The sequence below is a fragment of the Saimiri boliviensis genome, chromosome 8 (assembly GCF_048565385.1).
Source record: "Saimiri boliviensis isolate mSaiBol1 chromosome 8, mSaiBol1.pri, whole genome shotgun sequence".
Lineage (NCBI taxonomy): Eukaryota > Metazoa > Chordata > Mammalia > Primates > Cebidae > Saimiri > Saimiri boliviensis.
In genome coordinates, this window is record NC_133456.1 from 63,299,042 (window position 1) to 63,309,950 (window position 10,909).

Sequence of the window (10,909 nt, forward strand, 5' to 3'; positions counted from 1 at the left end):
GTAGGTTGACTTTGTATCCTGCAACTTTACTAAATGTGTTTAACAGTTCTAATAGATTTTCTGTGGTGTCTTTAGTTTTTTCCAAATAGAGGATTATATCATCTACAAACATGGGTCATTTTACTTCTTCCTTTCCGGTTTGGATGCCCTTGATGCCCTTCTCTTGTCTGATTGCTCTAGCTCAGACTATCAGTACTATGTTGATTAACAGTGGTGGCAGTGGCCATCCTTGCCACACTCCAGATCTTAGAGGAGACTTTCAGTTTTTGCCCATTCAGTATGATACCAGCTGTGAGGTCTGTCATATACGGCTTTGATTATGTTGAGGTATGTTTCTTCTATCCCCAGTTTTTTGAGGGTTTTTATCAGGAAGGGATGTTGAATTTTTATCAAATGCCTTTTCAGCATCAATTGAAATCATCACATGGTTTTTAGCCTTCATTTTCTTGATATAATATATCACATTGATTGATTTCAGCATGTTGAACCACCCTCCTTGCATCCCAGGGATAAATTCCACTTGGTCTTGATGAATAATCTTTCTTTCTTTCTTTTTTTTTTTGAGTTGGAGTTTTGCTCTTGTTGACCAGATTGGAGTGCAATGGTGTGGTGTCTGCTCACCACAACCTTCGCCTCCCGGGTTCAAGTACTTCTGCCTCAGCCTCCCAAGTAGCTAAGATTACAGGCATGTGCCACCACACCCCGGCTAATTTTGTATTTTTAGTAGAGACGGGGTTTCTCCATGTTGGTCAGGCTGGTCTCAAATACCCGACCTCAGGTGATCCACCCACCTCTGCCTTCCAGAGTACTGGGATTACAGGCATGAGCCACTGTGCCTGGCTGATAAATGATCTTTTTCTTTTCTTTTCTTTCTGAGATGGAGTCTCACTTTGTCACCCAGGTTGGAGTGCAGTGACCCAATCTCTGCTGACTGCAACCTCTGCCTCCCAGGTTCAAGCAATTTTCCTACCTCAGCCTCCCGAGTAGCTGGGATTACAGGCGCCTGCCACCACACCCAGCTAATTTTTGCATTTTTAGTAGAGACAGGGTTTCACCAAGTTGGCCAGGCTGGTCTTGAATTCCTGAACTCAGGCGATCCACCCAGCTAGGCCTCCCAAAGTGCTGAGATTACAGGTGTGAGCCACTGAGCCTGGCCCTCAATGATCTTTCTAACATATTGTTGAATACAGTTTGCTAGTATTTTGTTGAGGATTTCTGCATCAATATTCATCAGAGATATTGGCCTGTAGTCTGTGTGTTTCTTTCTTTCTTTCTTTCTTTCTTTTTTTTTTTTTTGAGAGTCTCACTCTATTACCCAGGTTGGAGTCCACTGGCATGATCTTGGCTCACTGTAACCTCTGCCTCCTGGGATCAAGGATTCTCCTGCCTCAGGAGAATATGGAACACTTCATAAATTTGTGTGTTATCCTTGCATAAGGGCCATGCTAATCTTCCCTGTATTGTTCCAAATTGTAGTGTATGTGCTACTGAAGTAAGCACACAAATTTGATTTTAAAAATTCACATCTAACCTGATAACAAATCCCAAATAGAATGAAGACAAGATTGTCATCCAGACAGTACAACTAAACTCTTGAAAGTGAAAGGCAGAAGAACTTAAGAATAACAAGAGGAAAATGACTTATTACATACATGGGAACACCAATGTGATTGATGACTGGCATCTCATCTGAAAGAATGGCAGCCGGAAGGCAGGGGGATGGCTTAGTCAGAGTGCTAAAAGGAAAGAAAAAATACCCCACTGTAAATCCAAGAATTTATATCCAGAAAAACTACCCTTCAAAAATAAAGGCAATAAAGACATTCCTAAATAAAAAAGGTTAAGAGAATTTATTGTTAGCAGAACCAACTGTCAATAAATACTAAAGGAATCCTTCAGGTTGAAAGAACAGGACACTAGACACAACTTGAATCCACAGAAGACATATAAAGCACCAGAAATGATATATATATACTAATATAAGAAACTTTACAAATATATATTTATATATATTTTATATATTCCAATCTCTTTGAAATGAGGATAAAACAGTAATTTGAACACACTCAAGGAGAAGGAAATGAAGCTATTATGCTGGAGCAAAGTTTGTATATTTTATTAGAATTAGGTTGTATTGGGCCAGGTGTGGAGGCCCACACCTGTAATCCCAGCACTTTGGGAGGCCAAGGCAGGCAGATCACAAAGTCAGGAGATCGAGACCATCCTAGCTAACACAGTGAAACCCTGTCTCCACTAAGAATACAAAAAATTAGCCACGTGTGGTGGCATGCTCCTATAGTCCCAATTACTTGGGATGCTGAGGCAGGAAGATCACTTGAACTCGGGAGGTGGAGGTTGCAGTGAGCTGGGATCACGCCATTGCATTACAGCATGTGTGACAGAGCAAGACTCTGTCTCAAAAAAAAAAAAAAAAAAAAAAAAAAAGGAGAAAGAAATAGAATTAGGTTGTATTAATCTGAAATAGATTGCAATAAGTTAAGATTCATGTTGTAGTCTCTAAAGCAGCCACTAAGAAGATAACAAAAAAAAATTGAAATAGTTAACAAATAGTTAACAGAAGAATTAAAATGATACATGAGAAAGCATTTATTTAGTTCAACAGAAGGCTGTCAAGGAAAACCAGAGGAATGAAAAAATAAACATACACAAAGCAAATACAGTGGCAAATGTAAAACTAGCCATATCAGTAAATCACTTTAACTAGGAATGATCTAAATTCCTAATAAAGAAGCAGACACTGTCAAGCTAGATTTTTTTAAAAAAGCAAAACAATGTCTTAAATATAAAACTAAGCACACAACTGCCAAAAGAAATTCATGAATGGGGTTTAATCAAAATTTAAAATGTTTGTGTTTCAGAGGACACCATTAGGAAAATGAAAAGACAAGCCACAGACTGAGATAAAATGTTTACGAATCATATATCTGATAAAGGACTTGTTTACAAAATATATAAAGAACTCTATTCAATAATAAGACAAATGGAAAACAATTTGAATGCACAGTCAACAAAGAAAAATAGGTAAAATATAAAAAGATGTTCAACATCTTAATCATTATCAAAATTCAAATTAAAACGCATCCCTAGAATGGCTACAATCAAAAAGTCAGACAATGCTAAATGTTAGTAATATGTGGAGAAGCTAAAGTATCATACACTGCTGATGGGAATGTAGAATGGTAAATCCTCTTGGGAACATAGTTTGGGAGTTTCTTAAAAAGTTGAAAATAATTTACTATATCACCCAGCAATTCTACTCATAGGAATATACTCAAAAGGAATGAAAACATATGTCCACACAAAATCAGGTACACATAACAGCATTATTCATAACATCCCCAAACAGGAAAAATTCAAATGTCCATCTGGGTAAATGGATAAGTGAAATGTGGTATATCCGTGTGATGGAATACTATTGAGAAACTAAAAGGAGCCTATACATGCTACAACAGGAATAATCCTCAAACACATTTTGCTAAGTGAAAGAAACCAGATGCAAAAGATCAGATGTTGTACAATTCTATTTATATGAAGTGTTCAGAAAAGACACATTTAGTAGAGAACAGTGGTTGCCTAGGTCTGGGGAAGAAAATATTAAGTGCACATAGAAATGGCGGAAATTGTGGGGGTAATAAATTGGTTTTATGGTAGGTAAATTATATTTCAATAAGGCGGTTTGGAAAAATATTAAATCATAAAATACTGAATTTTTTTGAGATGGAGTTTCATTCTTGTTGCCCAGGCTGGGCTGCAATGGCACAATCTACCTGAATTGTTTAATGAAACTTTTAAAATAATTCAATATTTTGAATATTTTGATATTGAATTATTCAGCAATTCAGGTAAATGCTTCCAGTGTTTGGATTTCTGAACATCTTTACTCTATGCTCAGATATGAGAGATGCTTTGCAAAATGAGTATTTGTAATACATTTCTTAATTTTACTTTGGACCTATAGTTTATACATACTCAGAACTAAACCATGAAGCTATTTTCCCAATCATTCATCTTTGTGGTATATTATTGGTCCAAAAATCTCCTGATGAATAAGCACATTCCTTTAGGAACATGCCCTGTTATTTGCCCACAAGCTCATATTTTTATAGGGTTACTTTTGGGAAGTATTTTAAAAATATATTAATATATAGCCTTCCTTCATAGTATATTGTTAGACTATAAATACATTCTTCCTTATAATCTGCATGCTATATCACATGCTCTCATCCAACAGTGTTTGGCAGGTAGCAGTATATGATTTCCTGATAAGTGTTGCTGCTGTGTGTATCATACAGTAAAAGCTTTTGTCCTATGAGTATTCTCCCATGTTATTTTGAGTTGAATGTGTTCAGCAAGCTATGTTTATTCATCCACAGTCTCTTTCTACCATTGCGTATTATTGAGAAGAGTTGTGACTCATAATGATATCAGAGACACACAAGTGATAGTATGGGGCTTACTCCAGAGAATCAATGAGAGAGCCTCCAGTTAGACGTAGATGCAAAACTTGCATTTAGTTAAGAATCGTTAATGTACTTGCAGGGAAATTCTTGAGGAAATGCAGTCAAAGTCGGCAGATGCTTGGGGACAGAGAGGAGTCATTTGACCTTATAATGAACAAACCTTGCCCACTGGGATGAGTGATCAACAGTTAAATGATGGATTTCTGGGGAGAAAAACCTTTAGCTCAAGAAAGTTGTATCTTCAAGGACTGAAGAAAATAGAAGTCACTGCATGATTCGGGAACATATCTCTATGGGGATTTTCTATAACTCTTCCATATAGCACATTTAGGTAGCACATTCTGTGTCTGACAAAGCCTTCCAATTGTCACCCCTGTGGAATGGCTGAGGGTGGGGAAGCATGCTTATATTTTACAAAGATGAACACCCAATCTTTCTGTCTTCAGGGACACTGTCCTGGCCTCCTTGTGCTGTCTTGCCCCTTGTACAGTGGGTATTCAACGTTGTAATTGGAGTGATCTTTTAAACTAGATGTTATAATGGTGTGTTTCCCTGCTCTAAACCTATGAAAGGCCCCCATTGCCCTCAGGATAATAGCCAAACTCAACAGTAGGGTCTGCACTACCCTACCTGCCCATCTTATGTCATCTTTCACAACTCCTTGCTCCTCCCATTCCAGCCTTTTGTACGTGTGGCTCCCCCGCTTGGATCACCTTAGTACTAACCACACGCCCATCCCACTGCTCTTAAACACACACACACACACACACACACACACACACATACACACACACAGACACACACACCCCCCTGCATACACATAGGGTAACTCTTCCTCATTTTTTCAGCCTCCCCTGATTGCTCAAGGGTGTGTTACAAACTTCTCTGAAGTGCTCCTTTAGTATTTCCTACATCCTGTTTTCTTGCACTTACCACACTTACAGCAGGCGCTGCTAATTCCCTTCCCAACACCCATTCTACATTTTTTCCTTATTAGCAGAGCCCTGATTTTTCTCAGAGTAACAATGTGCTCAGTTAAAAAAAAATACTCACCTTCCCAGGCTCCCTTGCAGTTATGTGTGGTCATATGGCCCAGTTAGAGTCAATGAGATGTAATGGAACCCTACTGGGTCGAATTTCCAGAAAGTCATTGTCTCCATTTAAAGCAGAAGCAGGCTTAACTAGTTCATACATTGTTTTGCCTTTGTCCTTCACATTGTCTCCTCTGCCCATTTGGAATTTGGATTTGAGCCTTAAGAAGCAACAGACATCTTGTGAAATCAGAAATGAGGGCAAACACCAAGGATGGCAGAGCAGGAAGGGGCCTGTCATCTTAGCAACAATAGGAAGCTGCCTTAACTGTCTAGGACTGTCTACCCTTGGATTTCTCTCTCTCTCTCTCTCTCTTTAAATAATTTGTATTTGTTTTTATTTTTATTGAGATAGATTCTTGCTCTGTCACCCAGGCTGGAGTGCAGTGGTATACTCATAGCTGACTGTAGCCTCTAACTCCCAGGCTCAAGCCATCTTCCCACCTCAGCCTCCCAAGTAGCTGGTACTATAGGCACAGGCAATCACTCCTGGCTGTATTTCTTTTTACAGGGACATGTTTCTGTTAAATTCCTATTTTAATAATGTGTTACGTGGGGCTGAACTCATTCTTAACTAATCTAGTACAATTTTTTAACGGGCTGTTTACTTAACTGACTTTATTTCTGATGAGTGGTATTTATTCCCAGTGACTGGAATGGTACTCAGCATGAAATGGGTGTTTAGTGAAAGTTTGCTGAATAAATAATTGGTTGAATGAATCAAGGTGAAAATGTATGAATTTTTCCATGATTTGTATTTATTCTCCTTGGGCATATTTCCCATCTGAGGGGTGGGAGGGAGGCCAGATAATTCTTCATCATGAGTGAGGGAATGTGCTCTGCAATGTACGATGTCTAGCAGCATCTCTGGTCTCTACCTGCTACATGCCAGTAGCACACCTGTGCCTCCCGAGTTATGACAACCAATAATGTGTCCAGAGATTGCCAGCTGTCCCCTGGGTGGCAGAATTGCTCTTGGATGAGAACTACTGTTCTAGAGAAGAGATTCTGAAGTTGAATTCTATGAACTTTTGGGTAGGATATGTGTGTGTGAACCCCCTAAAATAATGTGAAAATTTTGTTATGTATACCTGCATTGCTTTGGGGAGAGAGCCTACAACTTTCATTATATCCTCAAGGAGGCCAGTGGTTAAGCCAGGTTAAGTGCCATTGCTCTAGAATTTTCAAGCTGTTTTTCAACTATGCACCATGTTTCCCTTTAACCTCCTATACACTGTTGAACTTAATAGGCAGAGGCTGGTTAAGAGCACTGCTTAATGACTATGCAGATTTTAATCAAGTGTTCAAGTCTAATAAACTAGAATTGCTATGAGGCTCACAAAACAAGCCTTTTGATATTTTGGAGAGCTGCTATAAATATGGAAATTGAGGATGATATTCTTGTGCCTTATAACGTAACAATCAATCTGCTTAACAAAGGAGAATCAAATTGCAGTTTTGAAACTCTAAATGCGGTAGTAATTGGATCAAAAGTAAGAAGAGAAACTCTTATAAACTTATGACTTAAAAATAGTCTGAAGTGAATATATACCTGCAGGAAAATTTGGATTATAAAAAAAGAAATAAGATGGATGTAAGCCTGACTGAACTGAATTTAATGGTCGATGTTCTCACTTACTTAATCACATAATGCCACTACTTGGGACTCTGTATTACTGAAGCAAATCATTTGTTGCATCCAAAGGGAGCCATAATAATGCAAAATGTGCCATGAAATACCCAATTAAATTATTTTAACACATTGGAGATCGTGGGCCAGTGCACATGTCCTAGTCATCCCTCAGCCTGACAGTCTGCAGGGTCTGATCTGTGTTTAATATCTGGTTTGTATTTCTCCACTCTGGCATGCACGCATACGTGTGTGTGTGTGTGTGTGTGTGTGTGCCTGTGTGCATGTGTGTGCACATGTGCATGTGTATGTGGGTATTCACTTCTCAGCTCTAGCTCAGAAGATGTTTGAGTACAGCACAGCTGGGAATATAAGGAATAAAAATAATACGTTAATAAGACAGTCACTTCCCTGAGCACTCCTAGGGGAAGCTGGGAACATGGCATAACCGGAACTCCTGAACTTTCTACCATGGCAGAAGCTTATTGCAGTGAATCTGCCAGGGACATGTATCTTGCTAACTGATAAAATAGAGTTGTCTGCTGGAAACAAATATTTCAGTTGCTTGCATTGGTTTGGGGGAGAGATGGAGGAAAATGTACAAAACTCCCCTTTTCACCTGTAAAGTGTCTTAATTCTAGTTATTCTATACTACAACTAAGGATGTAGTAGATAGTTTATCTACATATCTATAGTATGTAGATAAACCACATATAGTTTAAATACATGTTTTCTGAAAATAAGTCATATGTATTTATTATAGAAAAATATAAAGAAGAAAATGAGAATTTTCTAGGACATTACCACCAAAAGACAACCACTCAATGTATTTCCTTTTCATGTGTGCCAGAATCTAAAAATCTTAAACATTTTTTTAATTAATACAGAAAGCTGTGATAATAGCATGCCATGCTTGGGTACAGAGAGAGTAACTGTTCATTTTTGAACATAAATGTTTCCGATTCTTCTCCCCAAAGACTCTTGCACACATGCATATATGTAAATGAGATGTTGTCCACCTAATATTCTATCACGGATATGTTTTCAAGCCAATAGTGAGGTCTGTGTTGTACAACAAAGCTTTATTGTTTTCATACAAAGAAGCCTGTTCGCTGGGCATGCTGGCTCACACCTGTAATCCTAGCACTTTGGGAGGATGAAGTGGGCAGATCACTTGAGGTCAGGAGTTTGAGACCAGCCTGACCAACAGGGCAAAAACCCATCCGTACTAAAAATACAAAAATTAGCTGGGTGTGGTGTGGGCATCTCTAATCCCAGCTACTTGGGAGGCTGAGGCAGGAGAATCTCTTAAACCTGGGAAGCAGAGGTTGCAGTGAGCCAAGATGATGCCACTGTATTCCAGCTTGGGTAGACTCTGTCTCAAAAAAAGAAAGAAAAAGAAAAAAAAGTCTGCTTGGTGGAGGTGAAAGGTGGGAAGAGAGGGGACATGTAGATAGGTTCAGAAAAGATAATAATAATACCTCAGGCCCACCATTCACATTAACATGGTGCACATTGAAAAACACATATATGGCCATTGATTGGATTTTACAGAAATGGGATTCTAACTGTTTTAACTGTTCTAGAGAACCAGCTGTCATGTGCTCTGTGCTTTTGTGCAAATTACAAAAACGTGCCCCCTTCCTGGTGTATACAGCTTTCATTTGCCTCCTTGGGTTTGTGCAAGATTCAAGCTACTCAAATTTATGTGGCATCTCTGCTGTTTCATAATTTGATTTTTTCACTCAGCAACATGTGGAAGACACCTATTATATATGGAGGTGCTATCACTGCCACCATCATATCCACATCCATACCACAAGAGGGAACACTTAATTATAGTGCTTATCACACTCTAGATATTGTTCTGAGAGTTTTAGAAGTTCTTAAACAACTATGTAGTAGGTACTATTATTTCTCCATATTATAGATGGGAGAAGTGATACATACAGAAATTACATCACTTGCCCAAAGTTATCCAGCTAGTGAGTAGCAGGACTAGGATCTGAACGCAGGCAGTCTGCTTTCTGAGTCTGTGTTTTTAACTACTCTGCAATTCTAATTAATTTCTTGTTGGCAATTTCTTTTTTCCCCCTCTTTTTAAAACAACGTTGCAGTGAACGTTTTTCCTTAGAATAATTATCTACTTAGTTTTTATTTAATAAACACTATTAAATAACACCAAATGCCTGACACTGCTCTAAGCATTTTATAAAAATTAATTCACTTAATCCTCATAACAATGCTAGGAGTCAGGATTTATTACAAACTTCATACTGTCCATAAGCCACAGAGAAGATAACTAGAATAATGCCAGATCTGGGATTGCAGGCTGGGCACTTTGGATACAGGGTCTTTCCTTAACCATCAACTTATGTAGCTTCTTCCTCTCTTCAAGAAGCAAGGAAGCATCATGGACTATAATTTGGATATAAAACTGTCAGGTTGCCTGGAAGAAAGAGTATACCAACATATATATATATATATATATATATATATATATATATATATATATATATATATTTTCATTCTCTGATTAGGGAATTTTGTTCTTATGATCTTGTTCTATGCACATCAAAATGTAATTAAGATTATACTGAATATCCAAGTTTATCCAATAATTAATTTCCTTATTAAAATTAATGTAAAAACAAAGATTAAAAAATAAAAATTTCTAATGATAAATCATTGAGAGATAATATTTGCAACATTACAGTATTTTTTTCATGGAATTCTAAATATATACACATTAAATATAAAATTGCTATCCTTCTTGCATTGAAAATGATTTTTAACATTAAATAGTCTTTAAAACTATAGTTTCTATTGCAGCCAGAACAGTGAATTATAAAGGTGAATTATAGTATATTTAACAAGCCAATTATTGAAACAGGTTACTACCAGGTTTAGGTTTTTGCTGGAAAAAACAGTGATGAATCTCTTCATACATTATTCTTGGTGTGACTTTCTATTAAGGTAGATTCCTGGAAGAGAAATAATTAGGTCAAAGACTATAAATATTTTAGAGCTACAGCAATACAACTTTTTGTTAGCTTGCAGCATAGTCATTGTTTCTATCCACAAGTACCGTTTTACTCTTTTAGTAACATACAGGTATACAGTTAGTTACTGTACCTTACTTAACCATTTTGCTCCAGTTTGATGACTTCTACTTAGAGTGCCATTAATAATTTAAAGTTAATACTCTCTTTTGATAATTGTTAATACTTATACATGCTTTAATGTAATTTTTAGATAGTATTTGAATCATTGATAATTTTAGGAATAAAAAATCATTTTGATTTTCAAAAATTATTTCCCAGCCTGAAAAATTTCCTTTAGCATTTCTTGAAATTCAGCTCTGATGGTGACAAATTCTTTTAATTTTCTTACATCTGAAAATGTTTTTATTTTGTCTTCAAAAAATTTTTTTTTTTTTAGTATATGTGCCAAAGTGAATACTTGTCTTCATTCTTGAAGGATATTTTAGTTGGATATAGAACTTTCTTTGGACAGTTATGAGTGTATGTGTGTGTGTGTGTGTGTGTGTGTATGTGTGTGTGTGTGTTAAATTCAGGACTTTACAGATTTTGTTCCACTGTCTTCTGGCCTCCATAGTTTTGATTAGGAGTCTGTGATAATGTTACTCCCTTCTATGTAATGTGTCATTTTCTCTGGCTGCTTTCAAGATTTTCTCTTTATTTTTG

At 37.1% G+C, this 10,909-nt stretch overlaps 1 non-coding gene across 1 annotated transcript; it reads right to left on the reverse strand.

Moving 5' to 3' along the window:
* Nucleotides 1-1,392: 1,392 nt before the first annotated feature.
* Nucleotides 1,393-1,500, reverse strand: LOC120367232 (U6 spliceosomal RNA). Its single transcript, XR_005581659.1, has one exon. It is a non-coding gene; the product is annotated as a U6 spliceosomal RNA (small nuclear RNA).
* Between the last annotated feature and the right edge of the window lie 9,409 nt (nt 1,501-10,909).